The sequence below is a fragment of the Coptis chinensis genome, chromosome 1, assembly GCF_015680905.1.
Source record: "Coptis chinensis isolate HL-2020 chromosome 1, ASM1568090v1, whole genome shotgun sequence".
Classification (NCBI taxonomy): domain Eukaryota; kingdom Viridiplantae; phylum Streptophyta; class Magnoliopsida; order Ranunculales; family Ranunculaceae; genus Coptis; species Coptis chinensis.
The window spans coordinates 14,585,636-14,601,390 of NC_141456.1; the positions used below are offsets into that span (position 1 = coordinate 14,585,636).

General features: G+C 38.3%; 1 long non-coding RNA gene and 1 pseudogene across 1 annotated transcript; one reads left to right on the plus strand and one right to left on the minus strand.

The window, feature by feature from the left end:
- Positions 1-3,994: 3,994 nt before the first annotated feature.
- On the minus strand, positions 3,995-4,951 carry LOC147522379 (pentatricopeptide repeat-containing protein At2g40720 pseudogene; annotated as a pseudogene).
- Positions 4,952-12,193: 7,242 nt separating this feature from the next.
- On the plus strand, positions 12,194-15,142 carry LOC147522380 (uncharacterized). Its single transcript, XR_015213020.1, has 2 exons — positions 12,194-14,523; positions 14,600-15,142. It is a non-coding gene; the product is annotated as an uncharacterized LOC147522380 (long non-coding RNA).
- The last annotated feature ends 613 nt before the right edge of the window (positions 15,143-15,755 follow it).

Here is a 15,755-nt window from a genome sequence, read left to right on the forward strand (position 1 = left end):
ACTAACAACACTAACAACTTGTGAAATGTCCGCCTAGTACACACCATCGCGATACATCAAACTACAACAACACTTGCATATGGAACATGAGTCATGTACTCACGCCCTCATTGTAACTTCGGAGACATAGTAGCACTAAGTTTAAAATGAGGGGCAAGAGGTGTACTCCACCGGACTTAGTGTTCCCATCAATACCAAACTTTTGTAGTACCTTTTTCAAATATGCCTTTTTAAGACAAACAAACTATGCCTTTTGCTCTATCTCTCTCGAATCTCCATGCCAAGAATCTTCTTAGCTTCACCCAAGTCCTTCATCTCAAATTTCGAGGACAAAAGTGTTTTAAGCTTATCAATCTCGATCTTTGCTTCTTGATTTATAAGCATATCATCAACATACAAGAGCAAGTAGATGAAAGAACCATCATGTAGTTTGCGAAAAGAGACACAATGATCGTAGTGACTTCTTGTGTACTTGAGCCCTAGCATAAACCGATCAAACCGCTTGTACCACTGCCTGGGAGACTGTTTCAAACCATATAGCGATTTTTTCAGTTTACACACCAAATCCTCTTTGCTTGCAACTTTAAACCCACTTGGCTTAGTCATATAGATCTCCTCTTCTAAATCACCATGTAAAAAAGCAGTTTTTACATCGAGCTGGGCTAGCTCCAAATCATACTGAGCTACCAAGGCCAAAAGGATGCATATGGAGGAGTGCTTCACAACCGGAGAAAACACCTCATTATAGTCAATCCTCCTCCCGACGGCGTAGCCTTTAGCTACCCATCTTGCCTTATAACGTAACTCATTACTTAGAGATCCTTCTTTCAATGCAAACACCCATTTCCCGCCAATCGCCTTCTTACCCTTAGGTAACTTTACAAGCACCCAGGTATCATTCTTATGAAAAGATTGCATCTCCTCATCCATAGTTGTCTTCCACCTTTTTGACTTGGAGCACTGGATTGCTCCATAATATGAGGAAGGAACATCTTTATCAAGACTTTCAATAACAGGAAGTGCATAGGTAACGTAATCGTTTAGCCAATACAATGGGGGAACATTTCTCTTAGATTTACCAGTTGCAATAGGCTCATAAACCGGAGCCAAAGGACCAACATTCATCTGCTCCTCTAATGGAGCCATATCCTCTGCATCATCATTTGTTCCATCACCTGTAATCACTATTTATGTGTCTTTAAATGGAACATCAATCGACTGACTACCTATGGTTGCCAATCTACTAGATACAGAACCATCTAGACTAGGTGAAGACGCATCAATCTCCACCTGCTGCAATACCTCTTTGGCCATACTCTCCACCTGCTGAGAGTCAGTAGACTTCAACATAGAAGCCTCATCAAATGTCACATCTCTGCTCAAAACAAATTTCTTATCTTTCGGATCCCATAGCTTATAACCTTTAACTCCACTTTTCAGACCCACAAAGATAGCTTTCTTTGCTCTAGGATCCAACTTACCATCTTTGACATAAAAGTAAGCAGGACACCCAAACACACGAAGGGAATCATAATCCTGAGCAGGTTTACAAGACCAAACCTCCATAGGAGTTTTACCTCCAATTGCAGCCGAAGGCAACCTGTTAACAAGGTAGCATGCATAACTCACAGCCTCAGCCCAAAATGCTTTGCCCAATCCAGCATTGGACAACATACACCACACCTTCTCCATTAGAGTACGGTTCATGCGCTCATCTACCCCATTCTGTTGCGGCATACCTTTCACTGTGAAGTGCCTCTCTATTCCCTCATTCTGACATACTTGCAAGAACGGATCACTCGTATATTCACCACCATTATCAGTTCGGAGTCTTTTGATCTTTCTGCCAGTTTGAGTTTCAATCAACTTCTTCCACTTCACAAAGATATCTGGGACTTCATCCTTGTTTCTCATGGTATATACCCACAAACGCCTAGAGTAATCATCAACAAAGGTCACATAATAATGTTTGTTCCCTCCAAGAGATGCATTCCTGGAATGACCCTAAACATCCGAATGAACATAATCAAGGGTTCCACGCATACGGTGGATAGCGGTGCCAAACTTTACCTTTGTCTGCTTGCCCAGAACACAATGCTCACAAAAATCCAACTTACAGGTCTTAGCACCTTTCAACAGTCCTTGTTTTATTAATGTTTGCATGGACTTCTCACTGCTGGCGCGTATGTGCAAGCACGATATGCCATAATCGGTGGCCTCCTTAGCAGCAACCTGTCTCTCGAATGCTCGAGAATGGCTACTTCTCCACTAAGCGTACCACCCTTCAAATAGTACAAGTTATTACGACGTATGCCTTTCATTATAACCATTGCTCGAAACTATCTTTAGAACACCAGCGTCCAATGACTACCTTGTAGCCCTTAGCTTCTAAAGTACCAGCGGGAGATAAGATTCTTCTTCAAAGCGGGAACATAGCGAACATCCTTTATTTCCTTAACCGTTTCATCATACATCTTGAGACGAATATTACCCATCCCCATAATGCGACAGGGTTGATCATTCCCCATCAACACATCACCACTTTCAAGCTCCTTGAAACTTGTAAACCACTCCCTTACGGGACAAACATGATAGGTAGCACCCGTATCCAAAATCTAATGACTGGAATCAACGAAACAAATACTCAATGTAATAGGAAAAGAGAAATTTGAACTATCAGAATCATTACCTCCTTGAGCAATGTTGACATTAGACTGTTTCTGCTTAGTATCTTTCTGCTTGTGTTTCAACTTCTTGCAGTCCTTCTTCCAATGTCCAACCTCATGACAAAAAGCACACTCATCACGGGCTAGATTTCGCCCTCTCGACTTAGAATGAGATTTACTTTTTCCACCACCAGAGTTTGGGCGGTCATTAGACCTCCCTCTTACCACAAAAGCAGTGCTCGTCGACTCTCTTGACTCCTTTTCATTGTTGTTCATCATATCCCAACTTGTCAACGCTAGACGCACCTCTAATAGTTCAAAGCTTTCTTCCGAACATAATGGTGGTTTTTATATGCCCATACTTCTCCTTGGGAAGAGATCTCAACAAATGGAAAGCTTTGTCTTCATCCTTCGTTTCTTCTTCAATGTTCAACAAGTCGGTAAGTAACTTGTTAAACTCGTTCATATGCTGGGACAATGAAATACCTTCTTTCTTTCTCATATCATACAACTTTGATTTGGATACGACTCAGATCACATTCAAATCCCGAAGAATTCACAAACTCTCTCTCACAAATTGAACCTTACAAATCCCACAAACTGGTCTCGTATTTATAGAGGTGGGTATCAAATTAGAATCCTATTTAAAATAGGAAACCAAAACCTTAACTGTGTGGTTTATCCAAATCTGAGTCGTATACTAATAGTTAAGGATAGAGAGATGAATACTACTTCCTTAATAAATGTGAATGAAGCTAATCTAGAGCAGAAACAAAGTCGTGAAATGGAGAACTTGAAGGAGGGCTCAGTGAAGTTATTGAAAACTATAATCACTAGCAATTGGACCGTTTTTTCGACGATGAATTCAAGGTGGATGAATAGAGAAGGAGATGTATAGATGGTGTAGGAACTAGCAACTACACAAATCCTTTTGTAGCTTCAGTCAGTATTCCTCCTGTTCAATATGGTTCTAACAGCGTTTTCACGAATTCGAGCAGCTACCTGCCAATGCAACAGTGTTACAATCCGCTACAAGTAGAATTGTCAACTGGCAGAAATGAAAGAAATCTAGTTTTGTCTAGCATTGTCAACTGGCATAAATGAAAGAAATATAGTTTTGTCTCTTTGATGTGATTTAAGTTTGTTCTTCCTTTTCTTTCTTTTTTTAGTGGATGTCATGAAAATCAATTTAGCAAATTAAAGTTGAATTGATTGGCCAAATCAACAGATTTTGAGTACACTTGTTTGTTGCAAATTATTTACTCCCCGCAGTTACGGGACTAAACCCACTTTTTATTCGCAAGATCACAATAATACACTTTTGTTTTCTACTTTTGGTAACTTTTAGCAGGAATTTTGGAAAACACACTTTCAGCCCCGTCCGGTAACACACATTTTGCATACATATCAATCAAAGCACATCCGACAAAAGCATCAAAGCTCATACCATTCTTCATTGCAAAACCATGGATAAGACGACCTAATTCAGCATGCTCCAGCATAGCAGTAGCACTGAGTATGCTTGTCACAATTGTGGAATCTAATCTCACGCCATCAGCTTGCATAGCTTTGAACAAGTTCAAGCCCTCTTCATACTTCATATTGTGGCAAAACCCAGATACCATTGATCCCCAAGCAGCTGTGTCCCTTTCCTTTATTGTACTAAACACCAATTTGGCATCCTCATTGTATCCACATTTCGCATACATAGTCAACAGTGCACTCTGTACAGCAGTTCTACTCTGCGCTGACCTTTTGATCATTTCACCATGAACTTTTCTACCAAAATCATAAGAATTGATTGTACCACATGTGGATAAAATATTAGTGATAGTGAAATGATCGGATTGAAGCCCACTAAATCTCATCTCAATGTAATTCTCCAAAGCTTGATGACCATAATTACTAAAAATACACGTTGAAATCATTGCATTCCATAATATAATTTCTTTATCTAGTACGCCATCAAAGACTCTCTTCGCGTCTCCTACTTGCATAAATCTTCCATACATTGTGACAAGAGAAGTACAAACATAAGGTTCCCACTCAAAACCAAACTTCATAACATCACAATGAACCTTCATACCAAATTTCAAATTATCCGCATGCGAAGATACCATTATAACATTTGAAAATGTTGTAGACCCAAGTTTGCAATTGTCCTTAGCTTGACAGTAAAGCTCAAAGCTCTTCTCCCACATCCCATTCTCACAAAACCCACCTATCATTACATTCCTAACCACAATACTACTCTTATCCTCCAACTTAACTCGCCACACATACATTAGACAACGACATTTCATGTACATATCTATCAATGCACTCTCCAAAATGCATCCCACATAAACACATTCCTAACAATGTATCCATGAATCTGTTTCCCAGCAACAAATTCACTACAAACACCAAGTACAATACAAAGAGAATACATGTCGGGCCTAATGCCCAACCCCGTCATTCAACAAAACTGAACAATACCATCTCAAAACATCCAACCTTAAAGTACCCGTCAACAATAGAGTTCCATAGAGTTAATATTGTTAGAAAAATGATTTGCTCAAATCCATTTAAATATGAATGAGTAGTTTGTCTCCCAAGTTACCCCACTTAAGATGAAATGGGTTTTTTTGAAATGCGTAATGTGAGAAAAACCTTTTCAAAATGATGCATTTGTTTGAAGCATTGCATTATGCCGAAAAGGTCGCGACCTTCGAAAATGCCTTTGGTTTGAAAATAAGATTGTATCATGCGAAAAGGTGCAACCTTTCGAAATAGGCACCGGTTGAAAGCGATTGCTATATATGCGAAATGGTGTGTCCTTTTGAAACATGTGACTTTTCAAAGAGTTGCTTACTTTTTCCCAAGAGTCACCGTGTGTTGTTTCGAAAAGGCACCACTCACCTATAAATAGTGGATGAATTTGGAGAGAAAGATACACCGGATCACACGAGTTTGATCTTTCTCTTCTCCCCTCGTTCTTAGTCAAATACTATGTTGTGTTATTTGAGTCTATAGAATTGAAGTGCTAGCTTTCTATAGAAGGAAATCCGTTCTATCTTGGGAGATAGTTTCCATCAACCTTCAAGCACCGTGAGGGGAAAATCTGTCTTAAGGACATAGTGTATCTACACTAGGCTCGGATTTAATTAAGAAGTACAAGACACTTACAAGACAAAAGGTTTGTATAGTTTGGTAATTGGTAAAGAGTAAGTACAATTAAGTTGTATATTCCTAACAACTTAAGACAGATTTCTTTTTCTTCTTCTTCTTTACCGAAGCGAGAATTTGTTTACGTTTTTCTTTTCTTTTTTGGTTTAAAGGAATAACAAAGTGTAGTTGTATTTCAGAATATGGCAACACCACCAGTTAGTCCTGCTGTTACTGTTCCCCATTCTGTTCCTCATGGGGAGAAGCCTGAAAAGTTCAATGGAACTGATTTCAAGTTACCGGCAACAAAAGATGCTCTTCTATCGACCACCCCTTAACTTGGCAAGGTTTACGTGGGATAAGGCTCCGATGTAAGCTCGATGAAACCGACAAGGAGAAGGTTTTGGCCAAGGATGCTTGGTTTCATGCTGATTTCTTGTGTAGAAATTATGTTCTTAGCGGGTTGGTGACTCATTATACAATGTGTATAGTGTGTTCAAGGCGCTAAGGAACTTTGGGATTCGTTGGACAAGAAATACAAGAGTGAAGATCTTTGGCATGAAGAAATTCATAGTTGGCGATTTCTTGATTTCAAAATGACTCGGATAGTAAGACCGTCATAAGCCAAGTCCAAGAACTTCAAGTAATCTTCCATGATGTCATTCTTTGAAGGAATGATGACTAGGAGAATCTTTCAAGTGGCTGCTATGATTGAGAAATTACCACCATCTTGGAAGGATTTTAAGAACTATCTTAAGCATAAACATAAAAGATATGAATCTTGAAGAGCCGATTGTCCCGCCTAAGGATAGAAGAAGATAACCGCCTATCCGAGAAGAAGGGCAAGGATCCCATGGTGGCAAAGGCCAATATTGTGGAAGGATCTAGTGCTAAGGGGAAAGAGGAAGCCAAGACAAAGCTCAAGGCGAAGAGAGTAGCACGCCTACTAAGTTCAAGGGCAAGTGCTTCAATCTGTGGAAAAATTTGGACATAAGGCAAGTGAATGTCGCAGCCGTTAAAAAGAAGTACAAAAGCAAAAAGATGAAGCAAATGTGACAATGGACACGCGCTTTACGATAATGTTAATGACATGAACCTATCTCTTTGTGGTTTCGAATGTCTCATGATTGGAAATGAAAGGGAATGGTGGGTGGATATTGGTGCTACTCGCCACATATGCTCCAACAAGTCGATGTTCACCACTTATCATCTTTGTGGAAAAGGAAGAACAACTCTTTATGGGGAACTCTTCTACGTCCAAGGTTGAAGGCAAAGGAAAGGTGGTGATGAGGTTGACTTTCGGGAAGGAACTAACTCTAAATGAGGTGCTCTATGTGCGACATTACGCAAGAATTTGGTTTACGGGTATTTCTTGAGCAAGAATGGCTTTAAGTTAGTCTTTGTTTACGATAAATTTGTACTAACTAAGAATGATGTATTAGGTGGGAAAGGGCTATCTTCGGGGATGGACTCTTTAGGATATCTTGTTTTACTATCAGCCAAAAGAGCCAATAAAGTTGAATATTTTGTTTACTTGATTGAGTCTTCACATGTATGGCATGGTAGATTAGGACATGTTAATTATGATACCTTGCGTAGATTAATTAATTTGGAATATATACCAAAGATAAAAATAGACCCACACCATAAATGTGAAACTTGTGTAGAATCCAAGTTGACCAGATCATCCTTTCATTCCATTGAAAGAAGTACTGAACCTCTAGACTTAATACATACAGGATATATGTGATCTTAAGTATGTACAAACTAGAGGTGGTAAAAGTATTTCATTACTTTTATTGACGATAGCACTAGATATAGTTATGTTTACTTGTTGAGAAGTAAAGATGAGGCAATTGAAGTGTTCAAGCATTATAAAAATGAAGTTGAAAATCAACTAAGCAAAAAGATTAAGGCTATAAGGAGTGATAGAGGAGGTGAATATGAATCACCTTTTGAAGGTTTTCGATTACGAACATGGAATCATTCATCAAACTACTGGCTCCTTATTCACCTCAATCAAAGCGGTATATTAGAGCACCAAAACCGAACTCTAAAAGAGATGATGAACGCTATGTTGTTAAGTTACGGTTTACCCCAGAATTTGTGGGGGGAAGCTTTGCTTTCTGCCAATTACATTCTCAACAAGATTCCTAACAAGAAGACGCTTAAAACACCATACGAATTGTGGAAAGGTCATCAGACTTCCTACGAATTCTTAAAAGTGTGGGGGTGTCTTGCTAAAGTGGAAGTCCCTAAACCTAAGAAGGTGAAGATAGGACCCAAGACTATTGATTGTGTATTCATTGGATATGCAAACAATAGTAGTGCATATCGTTTTCTGGTTCATAAATCAGAGATTCAAGATATACATGTTAATACAATTATAGAGTCAAGGAATGCTTCATTCTTTGAAAAGATGTTTTCCGTATAACATGTGTATAGAGTCAAGTTCAACAAAGAGAACTTTAGATGCTACAACTAGTAACCATCCTACACAAAGCGAAATTGAGGAGGAACCTAGACGTAGCAAAAGGTCAAGGACGTCAACGTCTTTTGGACCTGATTTTCTAACATACTTGTTGGAAAATAATCCTCAAACGTTCAAGGAGGCAATGTCATCTCCGAAGCTACTTATTGGAAAGAAGCAATAAATAGCGAGATTGAATCCATAATGCAAAAATCATACATGGGAATTGGTAGATTTACCACCGGGTTCCAAGACTTTGGGATATGAGTGGATATTCACAAAGAAATTTAAGACTGATGGATCAATCGACAAGTATAAAGCTAGACTTGTGGTCAAAGGCTTTAGACAAAAGGAAGGATTGGATTATTTTGACACTTACTCTCCAGTTACAAGAATAACTTCCATAAGAATGCTAATAGCAATAGCATCAATACATGGATTTGAGATACATCAAATGGATGTAAAGGCGGCATTCTTGAATGGTGAGTTAGATGAAGAAAATATACATGGAACAACCCAAAGGGTTTATTGCTCTGGACAAGAAAGGAAAGTTTGCAAGCTTGTTAAATCTTTATATGGATTAAAGCAAGCACCTAAACAATGGCATGAGAAATTTGACAATGCAATGTTGTCAAGCGGTTTCAAAATAAACGAGTGTGACAAGTGTGTCTATGTCAAAAGCACTCAAAGGGATGTGTCATTGTTTGTCTCTATGTAGGCGATATGCTAATTTTGGGTAGTAATATGGATGTCATAAAATCTACCAAACAAATGTTGTCTAGTAAGTTTGACATGAAAGATTTAGGTGTCATTGATGTTATCCTAGGAATTAAGATCTCTAGGATGGAGGATGGACTTGTTCTATCACAATCTCATTACATTGAGGCGATTCTTGACAAGTTCAAGAAATATAACATCACACAAAAAGGTCACCGATTGACGTAAATCTTCATTTAGCCAAAAATACTGGAGATAGCATATCTCAACTAGAATACTCTCGTGATACTTGGTAGTTTAATGTATGTCATGAATCGTACAAGGCGACATAGCATACTCGTGAGCAAACTAAGTCGATATACGAGTAATCTGGCGAGAGATCATTGGACTGCCATATTGAGATTTTTGGGATACTTAAAGTATACTCAGAATTTTGGTTTGCACTATACAAGATATCCGGCCGTTCGTATGGTGCTGCGATGCTAATTGGATATCGACACTAAAGACTCAAAGTCCACAAGTGGATATGTCTTTACACTTGGAGGTGCAAATTTGTTTCTTGGAAATCCTCAAAACAAACGCGTGCATAGCGAGGTCCACTATGGAATCAGAATTCATAGCATTGGACAAAAATTTTGGAGAAGAAGCGAGAGTGGCTTCAAATTTCTTAGAGGATATTCCAAACTGGGCTAAACACATTGCCCGGTGTGTATACTTTGTGACCTAATCTGCTATTGGTAGAGCCGAGTAGCATGTATAACGGAAGTCTCGACATATCGTCGTAGACATAATACCGTTAGACAATTGCTCTCAAATGGAGTTATCTCAATCGACTATGTAAGGTCAAAAGATAACATTGCGGATCCGCTTACAAAAGGTTTAACAAGAGAGCAAGTAGAAAGATTATCAAGGGAATGGGCTTAAAGCTTTTGAGATAATCAACCAAGAGTCATCATAATGGAAAAACCAACCTAGTTGATTTGGAGATCCCAAGATCTAGGTTCAATGGGCCAACTGAATTATGTTAGAGACTCGGTTAGCCTTGGAGAGTAATATTATACTCTAACCCATTCCTATATAAGGCGGTGCATATCCGCCGAGAAACGGGATAAGTCAAGCTTTTAATGATTTACTATATCTTGGAAAGTTATGTTATCCAAGTGGAGTATTGCGGGGATACTCTTTATAGAAATCACCTATGTTAGTGCTTGGTGGGGCTTCTATGAGAATTTTAAAGACAAATGTCTCAAAAGCACTATCCGAAACCAAGAAGTGTTCAAGGCCAAAATGAACACAAACGCGTGAGAACCAACAAGATTCGAGACGCATGCTGCGTGAAGATGATTGTCTAGGTTTATACAAAACGGCCGGTTTCAAGGACATTAATTGAAGTCCACCGATCGTCCAATTAAATCCGATCGTCTTTCACTAAGGCAAGTTCAAGGCCTCCCATGCTACTTGACGATCGCGGTATCTTTTCATTTGTAAAAGAACGAAATCCGATGTTTATGATAGAAGAAGCCAAATTTTCATTCATGTGGGGATTGTTAGAAAAATGATTTGCTCAAATCCATTTAAATATGAATGAGTAGTTTGTCTCCCAAGTTACCCCACTTAAGATGAAATGGGTTTTCTTGAAACAATGCGTAATGTGAGAAAACCTTTTCAAAATGATGCATTTGTTTGAAACAGATTGCATTATGCGAAAAGGTGCGACCTTCGAAAATGTGCTTTGGTTTGAAAGCGATTGTATCATGCCGAAAAGGTGCAACCTTTCGAAATAGGCACTGGTTCGAAACAGTGCTATATGCCGAAATGGTGTGTCCTTTCTAAACATGTGACTTTTCAAAGAGTTGCTTACTTTTTCCCAAGAGTCACTGTGTTGTTTCGAAAAGGCACCACTCACCTATAAATAGTGGATGAATTTGGAGAGAAAGATACACCAGATCACACAGAGTTCTGATCTTTCTCTTCTCCCTCTGTTCTTAGTCAAATACTATGTTGTGTTCGCTGAGTCTATAGAATTGAAGTGCTAGATTTCTATAGAAGGAAATCCGTTCTATCTTGGGAGATAGTTTCCCATCAACCTTCAAGCACCGTGAGGGGGAAAATCTGTCTTAAGGACATAGTGTATCTACACTAGGCTTGAATTTAATTAAGAAGTACAAGACACTTACAAGACAAAAGGTTTGTATAGTTTGGTAATTGGTAAAGAGTAAGTACAATTAAGTTGTATATTCCTAACAAATATCTTGTACACAAACTTCACTTTCAGACACCTTACCAATTCAAACACATTGTACAATGTAACACCACAACAAAAAAGAGCATGCATTCCTCACTTGTAAGGAAATTGAAACTGTAAATATTATAAAGTAAAATGTAAAACCACAATAGAAAAACAACAATAAGTCATCCTTGACGATTTCCCATTCCTTCCCTGCCGAGCCGTCTCTCTTTGCCATTCGAATACCTCTGCCTTTTTTTTTTTTTTTTTTTTTTTTTTTTTTTTTTTTTTTTTTCCCACTTTGGGTAGAAGATACAAGGAAGGATGAAGAAGAATGTGAAAAGAAACCTTTACTAAAAAAAAGGGTACAAAATAGAAATAGATGTGTCGGTATTTTGTTTTTCTTTTTTTTAATCTTTTTGTACTTATGCCCCTATGGGAAATACCCCAAAAATATATAGGAGATATTATTGGATTTAGATAGTTACTGAGATATGGCAAAAATTTATGTTAGTTATGGAGTATGAGAGTATTTTTATGGATGTGTCCAAGATCACTCTTCACGAAAACAAATTCATTTTTGCATTTTCCAAGGTGGTCTTACTCTTATCCATAAAAACAACAACCAATTCAAAGCTTACGCGTTTTAGCCGTTTAACAAAAAAAAAAAATTGCCTTCCCGCCATTCAAAACCAAACTGTACTCCTAAGTTTTTCATAAAAGAACACCTCATCCTCAAATCCAAACCACCCATTTTCCTCGATATCCACAACAAACAACTCCTACAACAAAACCAACAGTCAAGATCATATGTTAACAATAAAACCGAACCTAAAATAAACAAAAGTCAACAACGCATAAATCAATATGTCATTGATTTACCAAAATTATCGAAATTGATAATGTTTTTCTTTTTTCTCTCCTCAAAACTCAATAAATTCCCCACTATCTTCCTTCTCCATTTTTCTTTCAAACCATAACAAATATTTCAAAATTTAAGTTTTTGGTTACTTTTTGAGCTCGGGCTTGTTGTTAAAAGTCAAAGTAACATTTTTTCGATTTTTTCTTGTGTAATTTGAGTAAAGAAGTGTTTTTTATGCAAAAAAAGAAGTTGGGCAGTTGAAATTTGTTGTCTTTGAAGTTGGGTCTTGTTTTTGAAGTTTTTGGACTAGTAGTATATTAAGAAGCCATGGCAGTTTCTTTGAAAACAAGGGTTTGTATGACTGAGAATGGATTGTAGACAAAGAAGATTGTTGGTGTTTGTTCTTCTGTTGGTTGTTTACAAGTTAAAGAGTCTAAAAAGACATTTGATGTTTTGAAGAAAATTTATTGTTTCAAATCAAAGTGGTTTTGGAGATTGGAATTTTAAAGCATCTCCAAAGTTTACTATTCATATATGCTATTAGGCCGAGTCCAATGGTGCATCACCCTCTATCTCCACTCTACCAAAAAACAGTGTTTTGAGGACGGGGAATCAATTTTGGTGTCCAATAGTTCGGACCATTCTACGCTGTTAGAATATATCAGTATTAGAATAAGTCAGTATTAGAATATGTCCAATATGGATAGTCTCATGTTTCTATAAGTGTGGACATCCATATCTAGCAGTTTCTATTATTATGTTTTAGTTTTAGTATAAGTATGTAACTCTGGGTAGAGCTCAGTCTCTCAACCTAAGAACTCTTTAACCCTAATCAATCTCTAGTCTTCTTTGGTCTTCTTATTGGTGTCTCTAATATATCAATGTCACAACTCTCCTAGCATCACCACTAGCATAGAAATCAACATGGTATCGGAGCGAGGTTCAGTGGTATGCTAGGAGAGGAAACCCTCACCAAGAAAAAAATCAAAATCAGTCTATTTTAATTTTCAGTATAGTATTTAAGTCAAGTTTCAAGAAGAAGAAATATTTCTCAGAAGAAGAATTTCTCACAAGAAGAAGTTCTTATATCTTAATTCAAGTTTCAATTTTTTCACTGGCGGATTTACTGTTCACCAAACTGTTCATGGGCACTATTCACCGGCACTGTTCACGGAACTGTTCATCGTCATGTTAAAGTAAGTTTTTAAGATTCCACTAGTGTTTAAAGTTTGTTTGAAGAATGATAGGAGAGAGATATTAAGACATTCAGTATTGGTTTCTTAGTATTGTTTCGCTTCCGCAATCTACATCTTCTGCAATCTCTCTGTCTTAGTATTGATAAGAGGGGCACAACCTCTCTGTATCCCGGAGTCTTTGAAGTTAGTATTGGACAGGCGTGCACGCACTCAGTCCGCACGCCAAAAGTTGTTTTCAGTATTGTTCGTTTTGTATTCAGAGAAGAGGGCGCGGGGCGCGCTCCAGAATTGCCTGAGATGGGGCGGGGTGCGCTCTTGCTTGACTCGACTTCCAGGCAGTTGGGCATGGGGCGCGCTCCAATATGCCTTGACGAAGGCGCGCCCGCGCTCAAGCTTCCAGTCATCAGTTTTTGAGTTTTTTGAAGTATCAAGCCTTTGGAAGGTAGTTTGCACTCTCATCCAGGATTGGAGGGGTAGTATTGTTTGTATACCGTTATGGATGTTTGGGTTTCTAGCTTCTGGGCAATTGGTATTGATGTCATCTTCTCTCTCAGTTTCTAGAACATGATCAAGTTGTTTGTTTGAAGTATTATAGGGGCACATGACCTCTATCTCACGAGGAATTATTCTTTCCATCTTCCACTGTTCCAGAAGTTTGCAGTCATAAAAAGGCGCGACCCACCCTCCACCCTCTATAGTGAGTATTGTTTGATGCATGTTCTGTTAGAATTGTTTTTGTGTATTGGAGTATGAAGTATTGTTTTTTGAAGTGGGCATTGGTTGGTTGTATAAGTTGGTATTTAGTTTTCTCAGTTTCAAGTTCAAGTCGGAATAGACAAGCCTTTGTATTTTTCAATAGCCTTGTATAGTCCAACTTGAGAGGGGGAATAAGGATATATGAAGACATTCAGTAGTATATGAGGGAAGGAGAATATGGAGACGTGTGAGAAAGAGTACTCATGTCTCCATATTCCAGCAAGCCTTGACGAACTCTTCATGACAAGGCATATCCACTATTCAGTCTTCAGTATGACATCTCTACTATTCAGTCTTCAGTATTCAGGTAGCAGTCAAGCCTCAACTGCAAGTATGTTTCAGGTAGCAGTCAAGCCTAAACTGCCAGTATGTTTCAGGTAGCAGTCAAGCCTCAACTGCAAGTATGTTTCAGGTAGCAGTCAAGCCTAAACTGCCAGTATGTTTCAGGTAGCAGTCAAGCCTCAACTGCAAGTATGTTTCAGGTAGCAGTCATGCCTAAACTGCATCAATATTCAGTATTCAGGAGTACCCATAATAGTATTTTGTTGACTTCAACAGTGATATTGATAGTAGCAGCCAAGAAGCGCACATCAAATCAGTGTTATCGTTTGCAATTTAGATTATGAAAGCCATAGCAACAAATGAAGTGAGTAGCAGCCAAGTAGCGCGCCATCAAACTGGTGTTATGGTTTCAATTTGTGACTGTGGTACACCTTTAGTATTCAGGTTAGGCCATTGCCTGCACCGACAGTTTCACCTCCAGAACATCTCAACAGTTGTTTGAGTTCTTCAACTAAAGACAGTTTCTATGCGAAAGGGGGAGCAATATTCTTATCGTTTGCTTTTTGTAATCCAATCTGTAATTTGCATAGTTTGCGTAATTACAGCTTGAGGGGGAGTGTTAGAATATATCAGTATTAGAATAAGTCAGTATTAGAATATGTCCAATATGGATAGTCCCATGTTTCTATAAGTGTGGACATCCATATCTAGCAGTTTCTATTATTATGTTTTAGTTTTAGTATAAGTATGTAACTCTGGGTAGAGCTCAGTCTCTCAACCTAAGAACTCTTTAACCCTAATCAATCTCTAATCTTCTTTGGTCTTCTTCTTGGTGTCTCTAATATATCAATGTCACAACTCTCCTAGCACCACCACTAGCATAGAAATCAACATACGCCATTTCGACTGGTGCGGAATTTTAAAAAAAAAATGCATTCCACGCCGTTCGACATTTTACAAACCACGCCACTCCAAATGATGCGGTATGAAATTGAAAAATGCATTCCACGCCACTTCAAGTGGCGCTGTTTGGATTTTTACAAACCACGCCATTTCAACTCGTGTGGAATGCGCTCTCTATTCCTCAATATTACTCTCTATATATGGAGAGTATTATGGAGATAAGGGGCAAAAACCACCGCCACTCCCTCCACTTTTTAGGAAATGGAGAGCCATTGCACCTAGCCTTAGAGACTTATATACTTTGAATTTGTTTTTATTTCATTTGAATTATTTGCGAATTATGTTCAATGTTTGATTTATAGGCACAAGCTTCTTTATGTGTAAGTAAGGCATTAAGATGGTGGGATAAAACACTTAAACCCAACATGGTGGAGATTGAATCAGCTCAACAACTCGTTGATATGTTGGTGAATGCCGGTGATAAGCTTGTTATTATAGACTTTTATTCCCCTGGTTGTGGAGGTTGCAA